The following is a 19,810-nucleotide window of genomic DNA, read 5'->3' on the forward strand; positions in this document are numbered from 1 at the left end:
CAAGTTAGGAACAGGGCTTCCTCTGCCCTCCATGGCTATGTTTATGCTTTAAAATGCCTTAGATGTGAAGATGTGTCAAGATTATGCATATCTATAGACATTGAAATACCGGATAAATAACTTTTTAACTTTCAAGGGCCACAAGACTGGTATTAGTGGGTGATGATTTATAGAAGATCAAACATTATGTCCAGGATTCAAAGACTAACAGAATTCTCAGGTCTTACATCTTTAACCTAAGGTCACACTTAGTCACAAATAAGGCCTATCTGTGGTGAGGATCAAAGTCTTTGGTTTTATATGACTGATACTCTCTTTTAGAAACTCCTCTTTTGATGGCTTTGGCCACCACGTTGTCCTCTGCTCTGGTGTGACTATGTCCCCCGAAGTTCATGTACTGGAAATTTAATCCCCAAATTCACATGTTAATGGTATTTGGAGGTGGGACCTTGAGAGGTGATTGGGATTAGAATGGGCCAAGAGGATGGGGATTATATGGGATTAGTGGCTTCATAAGAGTGACTCCAACTGGCATGGCTCTCTCTTCATGTGATGCCTTTGCTGTGTTATGATGCAGCAAGAAGCCTCCTGCCATGTGCTAGCACCTTGACAATTGGGCTTCTCAGCCTCTAGAAGTGTGAGAGATAATTTTTTCTTTATAAATTTCTCAGTCTCAGCTGTTCAATTATAGCAACAGAAAACAGGATTTTTTAAAAAAATAAAAGATGGAATTCTGGCTGCAGCTCCTCTGTAGAGGGTAAACTTCATCTTGAAGCTTGGCCCATGCACAGTAGATAGCAGCCTGATCACTCTGCTGCCTCTGATGGGACACGGGATGAGGGCAGCCTGACATCACTATGCAATTTCCACGCAGAACTTCATTCACTAGTCTCCATAAAAGCACAGAAGAACAATTTTTAAGACCACCTGCAGGGGAGAGGACTTCAGAAGATGTAACCTCAGCTGATGTACCCCCACAGTCCTCATTTCTCATCTAGATGATGCTTCTATCCCATAACAGAGAGCAAAAGCCATACCTAGGCTTATTATTGTTAGTGATTGGTGTGTCATTTTATTAATTGGCTCCATGCTTAGAAATTGTTCTGGCTGAACTTTTTTTTTTTTTTTTTTTTTTTTTTTTTTTTTTTTTTTTTTTTTTTTTTGGCTTCACAGCAAGCACTTTCTCATCTGGACAGCTTTTCTCTGGCCAAGGATCCGTCTTGGGCTGTCAGAGTCCTGTTTTAGGGGAAGTCGGCTTCCTCTGCCCTTCCCTCCCCTTCCTTCATTTCCGAAGTCAGTGCTAACTGGGTTGGAGCCATGGGGCCCTGCCCTCAGGTCTCCAGGGCTTTCTGCAACCCCAAAGACCCCAAGAACGGGAATGACACGAAAGGAATTAGAAACATCCTAGAATCCGTCGGCACAAAATCCACCCAGACAAAGGACACGAACCAGTCTGGCAGCCCCTCCAGTCCACATGTCCTCTGTCTTCTTGTGGGACCCCGTTGGCTTGGTGGTTGGTGAGTCCTAGGACAGGTTTTGCTTACGAAGTCACCAGCATGTCCCCCCGGGGGCGGCTCTCTCCCCCAACAGCTGGAGATGGAAGGGCTGGAAATGGATGCCTATGAATACATGCTCCTGAGATGGCTCCTTGACTGAAGGCAGCGGTGGGCAGGCACGGGGCTGTTAGTTCACCACGTCATAGTAGTAATTGCGCAGCCGCAGCTCCACTGCTACAAACCCGGGCCTTTTGTCCACCCTGGAAGGGGAAGAGACCAGGTGGGGGTCAAGGTGCCTGTGAAAAGCATTTTCCAAACTGGGGCCTTCGCAGGCCCAGATTTCAAGCAGCTGTGCCCCCTGGTGGTCCCCTACGGTCTTTGCGCCCATCACTGGGTGATCCCCAGCCCGTGAGAAATAGATCCCATCTGATTCCACTCCAAACCTGTGGAACCCAAATCTACGTTTTTACAAGATCCCCGGGGGATTCATGTCCACTTTGAAGTTAGAGAAAAATTTTTACTAGAACTCAGAATCTTTTATACCCTAAGTTCTTGGAATTTCCTGGTGATGCCAGCAACAAGTCTGAAGATACCTCTCAGGTGAATGTGCTGCAGATAGGTAGTGTCTGACTCGATTTTCTTAAGTCCAAAAACATGGACATAGCTGCAACTCTCCTCCCCACATTCCTGCTGAACATGTATCAGTTTTCTGATAGGGGATGTTATATGGGTTCTTACTGAAACTTCCCCCATTTATTTGGTGCCCAGGATTGAACCCAGGGGTGCTTAATCACTGAATCACATCCCCAGCCTCCCTCCTACCCTTTCAAAGGCAGATCTCGATAAGTTGTGTAGTTAGATCCTTGTTAAGTTGCTGAGGCTGGCTTTGAACTTGCCCTCTCCTGCCTCAGCCTCCTAGCTGCTGGGATGACAGGAGAGCATCACCAGGACCAGCAAAATTTCCCTCTTTTCATGGCTGAGACAAAGACCCAAGCATTCTCTATTGCAAATCTTAACAGGGCAAGGCCTTTCTTTGAGCCAATGAGGTGCTGAAGTAAGCAAACTACGGGTTAAGGTTTTTTGCAATCTTGATCTCTAAAAAGACATTTACAGAGCTCGCTGACGTCCCTGGGTAGGCTCGAACCACAAGCCTTCAGGTTAACAGTGGAACGCACTAACCCGTTGCGCCACAGAGTAAAAAATTGGAGTTCATAACCCACTTGAATCAAATGTATGGAAGATGATATGTCATGAGCTTTGTAATGTTTTGAACAACCAATAAAAAAAGGAATAGTGGAATTGAGAATATATTTTTCACTATTCAGTAATTATTTTACTTAGAACATATAAAAATGGATTTCTAAAGAAAGATTATTAAAAGTTTTATTGGATCAAATGGAAGTTTCAAGTTTTATTAGCAAAGAATAAAAAGACTAATAAGAATTTGTTTAAAAAAAAAACATTTACAGCTATCTCTGCTTTCCGTAACAGGAGCAGAGGTCATGGAACCCTTAGGAGTACAGTCTGACCACATGGAATTGGTTCCAGGACCCCCAAGGACACCAAAGTCCAAGGATGCTTGAATCCCTTCTACAAAATAGTATAGTATTTGCATATAACCTAGGCATGTCCTCCTGTATGTTTTAAATTGCCTCTAAATTACTTACACTATCTAATAGGATGTAAATTGTATTTACTATGGGAATAGTTGGACTTTATTGTTTAAGGAATAACAATAAGATTAAGAAGTCTGTACATGTTCAGTGCAGACATGATATTTTCCATCTATAGAAATCTGATCTGCAGTTGGCTGTACCTGTGAATGGGGAACCCCTGACATTGAGGGATGACTGTGTTTCTTACAACCTTGAGACTATCCTTGCTAAGAAGTTATTTTTCTCATTTTGCAATACTTTTCACTATAATGCAAGTGGTTAAAGTTGCCCAGTAGGTAAACTAGAACTTGAGGTTAAGCGGTATACAACTGTCCTCATTTAACCATTTTGACCCAAGACAGCTGCAGTTCCACCTCGTTCAGTCTAGACACACGGGAACAACCACAGAACATGCCCAAGAACCAAGAGTCTCTATTATAAGAGCGGTTTCTGCAAAACCAAGATGAGTAGTTTTGTCAAATGGCATCAAAATAAATGGTACTGCCAATATCTTTGGAATAGCAAACATTTCAACAGCAGTTCCTGAGAAACTAATAGCCCTTCAAACCATGGCCTCTGGGTCCACAGATTGCTCTTAGAGAACATGCCCTGTGGCTCCCGGGTGCCATTCAAGCTTTTTGAATGCACCTGAATTCTGCTCAGGGGCTGTGTGGGAGGTAATCAGGGAAGGAAAATGCATTGCACCCAGAATTAGGGATTGACTTTTGACTCTGCCTGTGCTAGGTAGCCTGCGAATGTTATGTGATGACCCTGAGCCATGCTCTGCTGGACCCCTGACACTGAACCCATCTGTGATCAGGAGAATCTCCTAATATATTGTAGAACCAGGGGTGCTCTCAGATGGGGCAGCCAAGATTGCAGAAGCAAGGATCCCTTACGCCACCTAGTGGTCCATAAGATCATACCTCCTAGTGACACTGTAGACATCTGTATGTGTAAACACATTCTATGTCATTAGCACAAAGACAAAAGTCACCCAGCAATGCATTCCTAGAACATGTCCATGTCACTAAGGGACATCTGACTGTATCTTAAAGAGGACAGTTCCTGGCCCTCCCCTATTGTTGTTTAGGAAAGGGCATATCTTGATGCATGACAAGGTAGAATTTGTGCTTCCTGTTCATGCCAAGTGATGCCATCATCCTCCATAGCTCTTGGGTAAGGTGCTAGCAGTATTGGGTACTCACTCGTAGGTCCAGCACAGGTTCATCAGGTCGTACATCTCTCTGGGACACCCTTGAGGGCACCCTATCCGCTCTCCTTTCTCCAGCATGGCGGTAACTTCACTTCCTTTCATCCCCTAAGACATGCAAAATACACAGGAGCTTTTGAAACACAGTGTTAACCAACAAACCCAAATAACCACCTCACTGCCCAAGACACCAAAGAGTATGGGCTGTGTTGTCAGTTATATAAGTCACAAGCCAGGGGCATATCATTTATGAGGTTAGAAGTTAGATCCGGTACACAGATTGGGGGAAGAGCTATATGTGGAGAACAGGGAATGGGGTGTTATGGATTAGATACAATGTACCCCCCAAAAGCTCATGTGTGAGACAATGCAAGAACTGTCAGAGGTGCAATGATTAGGTTATGAGAGTCCTAACCTACTCAATGGGTTAATTCACCAATAGGGATTGCTTAGGTGTAACTGTAGGCAGGAAGGGTGTACCTAGGAGATAGGTCACTGAGGGTGTGCCTTTGAGGTTTATATTTTGTCCCTGGTGAGCAGAACTCTCTTTCTCTTTGCTCCCTGATTCCCATGTTCTGAGCTGCTTTCTTTCATCATGCTCTTCTGCCATGATGTTCTGCATCACCTTGGGCTCAGAGCTATGGAGTCAGCTATCTATGTACTGAAACCTCAGAAATGGTGAGCCCCAAATAAAATTTCCCTCCTCTATGTTGTTCTTTTCAGGTATTTTAATCACAGCGACAAAAACAAAACAACAACCACAAAAAGCTGATTAGAACATGAGGATATTCTGGATTTCTGCTCTATTTCCTCATCTGGGGGCTGATTTCATGTGTGCTTCATTTGTGAAAACTCATTGAGCTGAATTTTAGGATCTGTATACTTTTTGATATTACACTTTGATTAAAAAATCTGAGAAGTGTAAACAAACTGTAAATTTGTTTCTGTCAATAGTCATTGTTTATATTTTAGCTCTAGTGAAACATGGTCTGGATATTTTATGCATATCTATATGTGTGACACACCATGAAGAAAATACACCATTCCTTTCAGGTCCGTGTAAACTGAGATCATGTTAATAACCACTGTCAAAAGGTAAGAAGAGACTCAGGGTGCCCAGAGTTCATGATTGTCAGGTTCTTGGGCAGATAATCTGGCGCTTATCCTTTCTATAAGCCACATAGTTTAGGAAGGAAGTGTGTAGACATGGATGACTCACTCGATAGGGCTTCTGCCCATAGGAGAAGATTTCCCACATTAGCAAACCGAAGCTCCACATGTCGCTTTTGCTGGAGAACTTGTAGTATTTGATGCATTCGGGGGCATACCACTTCACGGGCCACTTCCCGTGGGTCTGTGCCTGAACACAAAGCAGATGGAGAGAAAAGCCATGTGAACCAGGGTTTTATCCCCATTAGTGGAAACCTGGACACAAGCCAAGTGACCATCAGCAGACAGGTGGATTAACCAAATGTCATCTGCACAGACATTCATCTATTAAAAGGAAGGAGATTCTGATGCCTGCTACAGCACAGGAGAAACCGACGAGCATCACATTAAACAAAATAGGACAGTCGCCACACCGCAAATATGGTATGATCCTGCTTACTCAGAAGGATCTAGAGAAGTCATATTCAGGAGATGTACAGGGGAGAGTGGGAAGTAGTTTAATGGATACAGTTTCAGTTTTTAGATGTAGAGAGTTCTGAAGGTAAGTTGTACAACATGAGCACATGACCAAACAATGCACTTAAAAATGGTTAAGTGGTAAATTTTATGTTATATGCATTTTAACACAATTTTTAAAATGGAGAAGAGTATGACTCACACAATGCTCTGTGCATGTGTGTGTACATGTGTGTATATTTGGAATGAAAAGACAATTTTTTTTGGTGATATTGGGGATTGACCATAGGCCTTCATGAATGCCAGGTAAGCACTCTACCATGTCCTTAGCTCTGAAATGAATTTTAAAATCCTATGAAATCTTAAAACTTTAAGCACTAATTTTAGATTTAAATATATATTTTTAAGAATTGGTTGGGTCAAACTGTCAAACTGCTCACTCCTTTTTCTCTTTTCTTGTCTTTTTCTTTCACCTCTTGGCTGCACACGGCTTCACGGAACATGAAGTTGGCAATGGACCAGCCAAGCCTGAGTGTCAGGTCAAGGTTGCATGCCAACACTGGGCTGCTCACAAGCATATTTAACTAAAACTATGTGTTGGTCTGTAGTTTTAAGCCAATGCTAATTATTTTAGCATAGGCTATTTGCTGTGCCATTTAAAAAATGGAAATTAAATGCTTTAAACTTCCTAATTAAAAAAAAATCCAGTAGTATTAAGAAGATCAAAACTGTGCATAGGGAAGCCCTGGAGGGTTTGGGATTAGTATGGTACACTGTTGAGTCTTGTTATCTCTCCCTGATGTTCCCTTTCATATGAACAAAATCTCCCTGGGGTGGTGAGAGGGACATGATCTCAGTGAAAATTGATTTCATTTCACTGATGTAGGTCAGCAGTAGCAATCTGGGGATGTCACTATGGAGATGGTAGGATACCCTTAGACTTCTCAAAATTACACAACCAACTATACTGCTGTCTTAATCATGTGATACATTATTTTTACATTTTCTGATTTTCAATGTTGTGAACCATATAGTCAGGTGTGCTAATTCAAGTTCATTTTGAATTTTGAACCAATAACAAGGTAAACCTTTAACACATCCTAAACATGCTGAAAAGTCAGCCTCTCTCCATTACTAGCTCCAGCTTCTCTATGGATACAAGCAACTTTGATAGGATCTGGTGTATCTTTCAAGAACAAGCTAGATACAAGCATAAGCGGGTAATATGTATTTTTTGGTAATAAAACTAGGGCATGTGTATTCTGTACCTTACTTTTAATTTCCCTACTTAACCATGCATCTTGGACACAGCTCTAGATTGACACGTGCAAAATAATGTTACTTCTGAAAGTTGCAGTGTGTGCTTCCTAAGAAGCTCTCAGGACTCACAGAGCCAGATTCCTACTGAGAGGACACAAGGTGGTTTCCAGGGATTTGCTGTTACAGATCCGATCCTGCTAGAGTGCACAACACTGAGTGTTTATGTTTGCCCTTGTGGGGAGCTGTGGCTCTAGGGCACTGTGAATACAGCTGTGACACCACCCGGAGCAGGCTGCCATGTGTGGCTCCCCAGGCACTGGGGAGCTCATGTGCCTCCATTCCTATTATTTCTCTGTGATCTGACTTAACTCTTGATTCTTTTATGTTTTATTTTGCCAGCTTTATGGCCTCCTGAACTCGATTATTAGAATAAATATAAATTTTCTTAAAAAGCCTCCCTATCTCTATCTTTTCAGTGGTGTTGGGTCCTTTCTCACTGCTTCTAACAGGGTCCTTACTTCTGAGTATCCTCCTTTTTCTCCTTCTCTGATTCTCAGAGATCTGCTGGTTTGCTCCTCAACTGTACGTTAATATCTAATATCTGTGGAAGTTTTAAAATCGACCACCAGTTGTATGTTGCTCTTCCTCTCAAGGGACCCATCCAAGCACAAGCAGGTTACTAGATCTTTGCAGAAAGCTTCAAAGATTAAAAGAGAATGAATCAAAACAGAAAAGAAAAGCAACTTACAAGGAACAGACTCTGCAGGGAAAACAAAATAGAAAACCTGTCAACATTCCCCATCATGGGAATCTGTCCATCCTGTCCCTTGAATCTGGGTGAGCTATGGCTGCAGTGACCAAGAGAAGCAGGGAAAAATGACCCTGCTTCCTGTAGCCGCCATGCTGCAAGGAAGCCCAAGGGCCACAAGGAGGCACTACACAGAAGCGTGCTGGCCCACAGCCCAGTGGAGGTCTCAGGCCACAGGCTGTGGTCAGTCAGTCTCTAGCTGTACAAATGAGCACAATGGAGATGGATCCCCAGCTCCTTTAGTAAACTGAGTCACTGGGCGGGGCAGAAACACCCTGTCCCCACTGAGCCCAACCAGTTTAGTATCAGTAAATGGGTGCTGGTTGGTCTTTCCCTGCACTGAGTTTGCAGTGGTCTTTCATGCAGCAGCAGTAGATACTGAGGACAGCATTCATATTCTGATGTGTATTTCTCCATGTCTTCCTTTAATACTTGTTCCCAACTGGCTGTCCTCTCTTCTATTAGCCATGGCATTCCAACTTGATGCCTGCTTTACAAGGCTCTTCCTTCTGCCATATGTCCTGGTGCCCTTCCTTCCAGACTGCACTTTACTTTGCTGTTTCCCCTGGGCCTTCAGATGGGCTCCTGCTGACACCTGTCTCAGGTTGCTCAGGTCCTACCTGCACCCCAGTGGGCAGCTGGTTTATGAGCAATGGCACAAGGAGGGGGCTGTGTGGGAGCAGGTGCTAGTCACAAATACTCTCCCTAGGGCAGGCAAGTTCAACCAGTGCCTGCTTCTATTCCCAAGATAACTGACATCCTCCACCCCCTTGCCACCTCCTGGAGTCACGTACTGCCTCTCAGAAAAAGGGTGAATGGGTGGGCATTGTCCTCTAGGGGGACTTTTCTGATTACTGCAGGTGGTGCAGCTCAGGGAAGATTCCAAAGCAACCCCCTAACCTGTGTCTGGAGCCACCCCGTCCCCTGTGTTCTGCCACTCACTCATTGACCGTTCAGGGCGCCTTCTCTATTTATGAGAACCCTGGACATTTCTAGGAACCCAAAGAGTCAATCCTTCTGTGACACTTGTCCCAATAACTTGGTGACAAATCCTGTTACACTTTCCAGTTGGTCAACACAGACCCTCTGAATATGCTGTGACTGCATTCCTGTGAAGATGGGACTTGTTCCTTTCTTTTAGTTATCAGTTCATCTGAGGGCATGCAGAAGAGTGACAGTCAGGAGTGAAGTCACCTTGACAAGCAGGAATGGTCATTGTGAAATTGATTTTTTAGGAAGTACAAACATATACTTAGGCCTGGTCATCACTTTATGTTTTCCTGAGAGTCCATCCTCAATTCTGCATAATTTCTGCCTTAACAAACCAAAGGGTATATTTCTTTTCTACTCTCACATAATTACCTTGATTTTTGATTTCCAGGATTTTATTATTTTTATTTCTTACACTTTAATTCTAATGGATACCAACAATTTCCACATATTTAGTGGGAAGACATGGGCCCTGATCTGGACATAGATGATGATTTGGGTGGAGATGATGGATTTATATGATATTTCTCATCTGCTTTCTTTGACATATGTGTAGATATGTGTACGTTAAAGGCTGTTTTGAAATAGATCCATACCAGATGCTCTGGAACAGTGTTCCATTAGATGTTATTAGATACACCATGAATCAGGTTTGAGAAAAACAACAGAGGAAAACCCTCTTCTGAGCATCAGTGTCAGTTAAATAAAAGGGCTTAGGGAAACCTAACAAGAATCAACCTGTCCAGTCCATAGTTTTCAAAGTTAATTTAGTGAAGGAACTCCATCCTTCTTTTTCAAAACAAATTATTGAGTATTGTTTCATGGAACATAATTCGAAAGAGACTAATTTGAGTAAATCTCAAGGTGTGACATATTTGAGTATTTCCATTTAAAAAAATAGAATCAAAGTTTTTTTAAAAGAATATTTTTTAGTTGAGACGGACACAATATCTTTATTGGTTTATTCATTTTTTTATGTGGTGCTGAGGATCAAACCCAGGGCCTCACATGTGCTAGGCAAGTGCTCTACCAATGAGCTACAACCCCAGCCCCCTAGAATCAGAGTTTGATAAGAAAATTTTGGCATGGTTACTAGGGAATCTTCTTCTTAAAATCCTACTGTAATAAAATAAAGAAGAGGTTGATTTACCTCTGGGCTTTTGACAACCTGCTGTTCTGAACATCAGGGACTCATTCCTACCTTGTAGTAGTTTTCATCTGCTTGCAGTGCTTTGGAAAGCCCAAAGTCGCTGATCTTCCCATAATGTTGAGTGACCAGCAATACGTTTCTTGCAGCCAGATCTCTGTGCACAAAATTGCACTCCTCCAAATATTTCATTCCCATGGAAACCTGATGAACCAGCTCTATGATGTTCTTATCCTTGATGTGCCTGAAAACCACAAGGCTGCTGTTAGGAACCATGGATAGTTACCCTCACTCCTCCTGCACACCGAAGATGAGACCCTTCATTCCCTAATCTTATACAGAGGCAGCAGAGGTAACCTTGTTAACATAACAGCACTTCCAGATGGAACTCCATTTTCCTGATATTCAATAGGTTTGATTTTCACAGCATGCTTTGAATTGCAAGGAAGGTAGCTTAAAGGTGTGGTCATATTCTGCCCAGCGAGGGCAGACTTCTTGTCCAAATCATCTGAGGGGCTGATTCTATTGCTAAACCGGAAGTGTGGGTAGAGAATGAGTAAAGGAGAACAAAAATGGGTGGATTACAGATTATCTCTAAGTAGCTGGACCCAGAGACTGTGCCTCCTCTCTCGAGGTTTCTGAGCATCGACTACCGTGGGAAGGTGCAAAGGGCGAGGTTTCCCATAGAACTCAGGCTGTTCTGGGGTCAGCAGGGGCCCTGTCCCTCCAGGCACAGCATCTTGGCCTCTGGGCCCATTGCCATACCTGTTCAGCTGCAGATACTTGTTGAGCGGACCAAGCTCTGCCATCTCCATGACCAGCATCCAGGACTCGGCTTCACAGATGCCGATCATGCGCACGATGTAGGGGTTGTCGAGCTGCTGCATGACATTTGCTTCTGCTAATAGTTCATTCTTCAGGGCCGGGTCATTGGCCTCATTTTTCAGGATTTTCACAGCCACTGTTTTCACCACTCTGAAAAACAGGGCATAACCTGTAGGGAACTTTCCAGAATGACTCCTGTCTACAAAACTACCTTCCATGAAGCATGATTCCTATGCAGAGTGATGTTATGCAAATACCTACAACAGCCAGGCATGGTGGCTCATGCCTGTCATCCCAGTGGCTTGGGAGGTTGAGGCAGGAAGACTGCAAGTTCAAAGCCAGCTTCAGCAACTTAGTGAGACCCTAAGCAACTTAGCAAGACCCTGTCTCAGAATAAAATGTTAAAAAAGGTCTGGGGATGTAGCCCAGTGGTTGAGAGCCCCTGGGTTCAAACTCTGGTACAAAAAACAAAACCAAAAAATCTGTAACAGAGCGCATCTTATAATGCCATGTGATGAATGCATAGTCTTCTAACCATGCTCTTTTATTTTATAGATGAAGAGAGTAACACCACATTACTTACAAATAATGGTAGGGGACCATGCTAAAGAATGCCCCAAACCAAGCAAAACCCCTAAATTGTAAAATATTTAAAGAGCATCTACATAAAACCAACCATAACATACATGGATTTCTGTAACATCTTGTGATTTACCAATCAAGATTATGTGATCATAAGATTCCTTTAATAACAATGGAAAACAAATTTCTCAGTGCAGAATTATGAAACATACATTGCTAAATCTCACAGTTGGAAAAAAATACTTTTTTTTTCCATCTGAAATTTGTTAATTTTAAGCAAGCTTCAACTTAGTTTGCAAAAATTAAGATTTTTTTTAATATTATAACAAAAAGCACCATCTAGATCATGTTGAACTCCTGAAAATATTCTAATATAGTGAGACCTCAATAAAATAATAGAACTTAATTGTACGTGATTTGAAAAACTGCACCTCTCTGTGATACAATTCCCAGGAGTATGGGAAGTATCTTGTTGAGCCCCCAAACTGAAGAATAAAAAGAGAACTATCCAATAAAATAGATCAAAAAAAGAACCGGAGACTCATTCTGACACACTAGAGAGAAAAGCACTTGTAACTTCGGTGAATGTCAGTAGTTGACCATGGTGGTTGCTTTCACACAGATAGGTTCAGAACATTACAGCACCCCAGAAAACTCCCTGGACCCTCCTGAGGACATGGAGTTACTCCTTTATGCCTTCTCTACACAGCTGATTATTTTGCTTTTCACATTTGGGTCTACCACCCATTGGGAACTGGTTTTCTGTATGGTGTGAGGCAGGGGTCAAAATTAAGAAGTGAAAATCTTTCAACTCTTGCAAATGTTTAAGGAAGAAACAACAAACTCTTCCAGAAAAATATTAGAGGCCAGCATTACTCTGATGCCAAAAATCAGATAATTACAAGAAAAGAAAACAAATTGACTGAGATCCTTCATGAACACAGATGTAAAAATTCTAAGAGAAATATTAATACACTAAGTTCAGTAACTTATGAAAATATATAATGAACAAATAACGAACAAGGAGAGTTTATTCCAGGAATTCAAGGTGCGTTTAACCTTCGAAAGCCAATCAGTGTCATCCACCATATAAACACAATAAAGGAGACAGGCCATATGGTGATCTCAGTGGAGGGACAGTGTTCAGCAAAATTAGGCATACATTCATTCTTAGAGAAAACTCTGAGAAGTGCAGGAATAAGAGAACACTTCTTTATTCTGATAGAGAGCAGCTAAAACCTATAGCTAACATTATTCCTAATGGTAAAATATAGGAAGTTTTCTCTGTTGGATCAGTGGCCAGGCTACTGTCCCCTTTTATCAAGCATTGCTTTACAGTTCCTGATTAATACATAAGACACACACAAACACAAGGATTGGACAGGAGGAAACAAAACTGTGATTATTCATTATTCAGGGAAGGATGGCTGTGCTTACTGACTAGAAGACTCAGTATGGTGAAGATGTTATTTGCCCCAAATTAACCTAGAGAGCCTCTTCCCTCCCCACACCCTCTAGTGGAAATTATGTACCTATGTCTATGTTAATACTTAATTAAGCAAGGAATTTAAATATGGCCAACTATAACAAGTTGAAAAAATGTGTGCCTAAATACATGAGAATTAATATTCAGTTTAAAAAAAAAAGATCGTGATTATATACATATATAAAAATAAGCATCGTGGACAATGTGTATATATATATATATATACACACATATATATACCCCATACACATATGCTATGCATATGTACACACATATGGTAAATGCACATGAATATACATACACATATGGAGGGGCAGCCTCAGAAGCAAGGGTTTCTGTGTGTGCTTTTGCCTATATGTTTTTCGTTTTTCATTTACATTGCTGGGGATAAACCCAGGGCCTCTCATATGCTAGGCAAGCTTCAGCCCTAGTCCTCATCTATATTTTTGATCTTTGAATCATGCAAATTACCTACTCAAGAAAACATCACTTTTACCAAAATTTCTTCCATCGCAAATAGAATGAAACAATAAACCCTATCAAACCTGTATTAGTGTTTTTACCTATCTGAAGAGAGGGTTTGTCTCAAAGGACTTTAGAAATCAGTATTTTTATGGGACATTCTATGTGTGATTCCTTCTAAAGATCAAGTAAGATGCAAAGTCATTTTAGTAATGTAGGAATTTTAACTGATTTATGGTACATTGTGATTTTCAATTATACCAGAAAGAAAAAAAAAAACAAATTGTCCTAATGGTATTTGGAATTAAGAATTTTCTAGGTAAGAAAATTGAGACACATTATAAAATTCCCCCAAATAAGTGAGAACACCATACTGTTGTTTTATTTAAATAAGATAATTCATGTGTGTATACAGGTGCATATTAAACTTCAAAAAAATACACATAACTAAGTGTAGTTAAGAGTGGTCGTGTTTGGGTATGAATATGCTGTTCTCACGCATGTGCTTGTTTCCATTCCCCGATTTTCTATAAGGCGTATGTACTAAAACTGAAATAGTTCCTACACCCATAGTTAGTACACATAATGGATGCTCTCATTATAAGAATACCAGAAATAAACAAACTTTATAATGTATAAAGAACTCAGCCATGTCAGGCTGGATCTTAAGTTCAGGACTAAACGAATATCATAGATGTATTCTTAGAAGTTTCTAGAATGTTTGCTCATGGGGGGAGGATGATAGCATAATGGAGCACCGCTACTTACTTCTTCATTTGGTAGTAGCCCTTTTTCACCATCCTGAAGTTATCAGAGCCCAGTTCCTTGTCCTCTAGAGTGAGCAGGTTTCGGTCCAGGGAGACCTCCTTGGGCCTGATTGATCTCCTCGGGGTCCGCATAGGGGCTCTCGTACACCTCTGTGTCCATGGGCATGGCTTCTATCTGGGGACCTGCAACACAGTCCGGAAACACAACCCTGAGGTGGGATTCCCTGTGAGGGTCACCCCTTTGGTCGCCGTGGGAACGTAGGGTGTGACAGAGAACTGAAGGCAGGGCCGGGAGGCATCAGGAAAGGGTCCTCAACCCCAGATGGAACAGTGGGCTGTGGTGGCTTTAAATTAGGTCTGATAGTGATGGGACATCCTTCCTGCTGAGAGGTGCAGCCTAGGTCACCGCTCCTTGGTGGCCTTTACAGCTGCGTCAACCAGTGGAGCGCAGGAGAAGTGATGCGTGTGACTTCCAAGGACATACGACTTCTTCCTCGTCTGTGGGAAACCTCATTCCTGAAGTCTTGAGGTGACATGCAAGGTGTTCTGAGGCCACCGTGTTGTGAGACAGTCCACAGTAGCCCAGTCACAGGGACCAAACCAAGAGGACCTCTAGTTAGTACACGGGGGAGACAGAGACAGGCTGCCCTGGCCTTGCCCTGGACCACCTGCAGGGTCCAGCCTGAGTCTACCCCATGGGGCAGGTCCAAATCCCGACCTACAGAAGTTAATTAAATGAGATATAACTGGTTCTCATTATTCTAAAGCACTGCCTTAAGGTGTTTTATAGCATTAAACAGACTCCAAGTTCATTAACAAAAAGAGAAACTTGGAGATAGATACCTAGAAGACCCAAGGAAACCCTCCAAAGGCCCCACTTCTGAGGCCATGCCATGATGGGGGTATCTTCAGGAACTGTGTCTCCTCACGGCCTCACAGAGTTAGTTTCCCTCCACACACCTGGAATACGAGCGACCCACACGTCTCTTCCATCCCCACACCTCTGACTGGACCTTCTTCAAAACTAACAGTGGACACACAGGGCTTTCCAAGAACATGACCCTCTCAGAACTGCAAATAGAGTAGATGCCAAATTCCATGGGGAGACATTCGGAAGAAGACTCATGGATGTTGTCCACACAGCCAGTTTATGGAGAGGGTCTTGATGGTAGCACACTATCTCATTCAACAGGCCCGTCCTGCTCACAGACACATGACATCGCTGCTACCACGGGACAATTGTCTCACAATTACAGACCATGCGCTGAACTTTGGAGCCAACTCTACCCACTTACAAGTGCCCATACACTTTGCTCTGTGAATGTCCAGAGAATAAAATTGTGTTTCTCACCTCTCTCCACAGCCCAGTGTCCTCGTTCTGGCTCATAAGGGTTGAAGGACACAGCGCTCTCTGGCAGGGTCCTGGGGGATGGGGAGCCTGAAGCACACAGATGACCCCCTATCACTTTTTTCACTGACACACACTCAGGTAGGTCTGAGTATTTTTTATTTTCCAATAATCACAGTTGAACTTATGCAGGGAAGACAAAGGAAAGAATTCAGAAGAACGAAAAGGAAAATAAAAAGGGTTATCTCATTCTTCCAGCGACTGTTTGGATTGTGGAAGGAGTACATGCAGCTCAGGTCCGGCTGGGGTCTCAGAGGGTGTGGGGAGACCATCCCCTCCGTTCATCAAGAATTCCCTCCCCACTTCTGTGGCTTTTCACATCAGTTTCCCACCTACCAAAAGATGCTGAGGGTATTCATGCTCCCCTTGGATTCATTTTCCTGCTCTAACTCTGTCTCTCTGATCTTATTTTACATGGAAGTTATTTTAAAAGGAAAATTCAATACCCACCAGCTGCTACCATCTACTTCCTAAGTCCAAAGCGTGCAGGTACATTTTATTGCCACCTGCTTCTGTGGCCGCAGGGGACATCTAGCACCATCTGAGTCGATGCTGGCAGATAGCCCTAGCCAGGAAGCTACAGGTCCCAAAGTCTGGCTGCCACCAACCCGGGCCATCGCAAAGCTATGGATCCTGTGAGATGAGGAATGTTTTTTGATTACCTGAAGGAAGGTAACAGAAGCCCATCTAAAGCAAAGCTTTGCGGGTCATTACAAACTTGAATAATATGCATTTGATTAACATCAATTTGCATCATGAAATAAATGGGGGAAAAATATACTCCTTATATTCCTAAGGACTCTCCTTCTTGAACACATTTATCCTGAATTTCCTGACCCATCTTCACCTTTAAGATAAATCAAGGTGATTGGGCTGGGGATGTGGCTCAAGCAGTAGCAAGCTTGCCTGGCATGCATGGGGCGCTGGGTTGGATCCTCAGCACCACATACAAATAAAAAAGGTATTGTGTCCACCGGAAACTAAAAAATTAATATTAAAAATTCTCTCTCTCTCTCTTTAAAAAAAAAAAAATTAATGTGATTGCTACTAAATTTAGTTCACAGAAAATCCACAATCCAAATCCCTCCCTACTCCCCATTGATATGAACTGAGTAGCAACTTTATTTATCCCAAACACTGGCCAGGAAGAAATGAGATAACACCAGATTTGGGAGAAATTTAAAGAAACAGAGAGACACTTAAGCTTAACATTACACCGTCACTTATCTTACAGGACATACTAAATCCTCATCTGCCTTATTAGTTATAGGCTCAGAAACCAACGTGTAACAATGCAGTCATAATGTACCACAGGGCCACCTGGCTGTGCATCTCGGTGCATCCTGATGTCCTCCTCTCCTGCTGAGGGCATGGCCTCCCACAGTGGTGAGGCTAAAGGACATGAGGTCTTATCTGTCAGAGGGATATCATCAGATCTATGTTCTCATGATCATCTCAGCATTCTTATTGAACTGTTTAAAAGAACTATGACATATCAAAAATGACAAAAGTTTCCCGAGGTATACTATTCATTGCCTGCATGAGTGTCTGCCATATACATGATAGGTGCTCAATAAAAATGTGTTAAACAAGCACGTGAATGGATGGATGGGTGGGCGGGTGGATAAAAGAAAATTACTCCTTATAAATGGGAGGTGCCAAGTGTAACCTAATATTGATGCTAAAAAGAGTTTTCTCTCCAGACTTTAATAGAGGGGAGTAGGTACAGATTATTCCAAATGACAATCTGCCTCTTTTAAACATTGTATATGATTTCACGTCCAATTTATAATACAATTACCCTGTTCTCCATCCTTCTTGCTGAGTTCCCTCCCTCAAACAAACTCTAAGCTGGAATACTTTTTTAAAAGTTGTTTTTCAGGTTAACATTTACTATAATTTTGAATTTACTTTGATTTTCCCTATAGGAAAATTCTAGATCCCAAGGCAAAACTTGAACAGACAACGAGTTAAAGGATACCCCATGATAGGCCACCAGGGAGGAAGGGACCATGAATCCTTGCCTTAAGAACTACTGTCTTCTGCTCACTCAGGACACTATCCTGAGGCTTCGACCTCCCCCCAGTAGAATGTTCTCCAGAGCAAGGGGACTTCAAAAAGACTTGTTACAACTAAATCACAGTGCAAATACCTAACATAGAAATCCTGCAGAAACAATCTTAAAACAGAGGTGAAGTTGTTTAAAAAAATACTGGAAAGAATACAGTGTATAAGCACTAAGTAGGAATTAGTATTGATTGACCCAGGGAATCTAAAGTCCTGGACGTGAGTACCTCAGACTCAGATCGGCCGTGTGTTACATACTCCTTGTCTTTGGGGGCTTATTATGGACAAGGAAATAGACTGGGGCTCTCCTCTGAAAATTTGGGCTCCATATTTTCAGCAAAGGTGGCTCAGGGCTTGATTCTATGCTGCCCCACACAGACCACCCTGTGACAAGGAGGTCTCAGGGTTCAGCCACAGAGAGCCCCGAGTCCCTCCATTAACCACGTCAGCTCTCTCCTATCTGGATGCCTTCATCCTCAGCACCCCTTGCTTTCTGGAGCCTGATCAGTTTGGAACAAAAGATGGCACCGCACTTGACAGAACATTCTGTGGCAGAAATGGGGGGTTCCCACTGAGTCAGGTAAGAAAGCAATGTCCATTTTATGATGAAGATGATACAAATCCAAGTTCCACCTTTCCCTAAGGGGTCAATAAGCCATCTGGTAGAAAAACAACAATAGCTTAAACCTTGGAAGTCAAAACACAGCTGACGAGAACAATTTGAGGCCTCTGTACGGAGTAAAAACAAAGGCATAATGATGAATTATGAAGGTATTTATTATTGCGTAACATTTAATGAAATGTTAATTTTAGTGAAAAAACATATGGCTGGTGAGCATTACTATTCCTCGCCATCTTCCTTCTGCTTTTTGTTTGGGGAATCTACTCTGCCCTGATCAATACTATCATCTTTTCTCCATAGAGAACAACAAGGCTTAAAGGAAATGCAGACAGTTCCTTTTACCCAGTTTTGCCAACACTCAAAACAGAGAACACAGCTGTTGGGCACCACTAGGTGGCACCAGCTACCTGAGCTTCTGACTTTCCAAAGAGAAACTGGAAATTTTTAAATCTCATCAATTCAGGTGATGATAGCCTATTCCATAGAAATAATTTAAAAGTCATGTTTGATTATAAGTTATGGTCCCTGATATTATATAGTTTAGGTTTAACTGCAAATAGAAAATATTTTTGACAATTTTTTTTTTATTAAAGTGCTTGGAATTTGGAAGTGAACAAGAGTAGGGAAAAAAAAAAGAATGCTCTTATGGCACAGAGAGATAAGCTACTTCCGAGTTTCCTGGTTTCCCAGTACCGTAAGTGTCCTCCGGTTTATTATCTAGATCCTGATTTTTACTGTCAGGTTCTTGAAAGGTGTTTTCAAGTGAGGCAGCTGTAGTCATATAGGTGAGAATATAATCATGATGGCAGCCAGTCAACTTCGGAGCTACTGGCTGCAGTAAACCATGCGTGGCTACCAGTAATCTTCAGTGGAATGACCACAGTCATTCCAGGTTGTGGGTCAGTATTAGGGTTGTTTCAGATGCACAAAAGCACACGTGATCTGCACAAGGAATCTTCTCTTATGTGACAGTAAAGGTGTAAAATCTGTCCCTCTAAAACCACATGGACACCCTTTCTCGGTGATGTAGCCTGCTGGCTTGGCACTGCCAAGTCAAAAGATGTGCCTGGAGAATTTCTGTCTTCCTGTTCTCTCTGTGGGGCCCTATGAAATGAGTATTTAGAGAAATGTTTTTAAATATCTCAATTACCCATGTATGTGTTGAGTAAAACAGGAAAAAAAAGTGGGTTTTTAATGAGAAATTTGGGGACACATCTCAGTCTAATCATCTTAGGAAATGTGTCTTTGAAATGCAAAACTGAAAAGCCACCTTCGGGTCTTTAAGGCTGATGGTCAAATTCTGCTCATTTTTCTTAATAGGATACATTTTTATCAATGTTTTTATTAGTGCATTATAATTATGAATAATATTGGGGTTAGAGGATGGATACAGTTT

The 19,810-nt window shown here is 42.1% G+C and overlaps 1 pseudogene; it reads right to left on the minus strand.

Annotated features, from left to right (window-relative positions):
• Nucleotides 1–1,683: 1,683 nt before the first annotated feature.
• The window catches only part of LOC144251300 (tyrosine-protein kinase SYK-like), a 49,407-nt pseudogene continuing 31,280 nt past the window's right edge, over nucleotides 1,684–19,810 (minus strand).

The sequence above is a fragment of the Urocitellus parryii genome, assembly GCF_045843805.1.
Source record: "Urocitellus parryii isolate mUroPar1 chromosome 13 unlocalized genomic scaffold, mUroPar1.hap1 SUPER_13_unloc_1, whole genome shotgun sequence".
Lineage (NCBI taxonomy): Eukaryota > Metazoa > Chordata > Mammalia > Rodentia > Sciuridae > Urocitellus > Urocitellus parryii.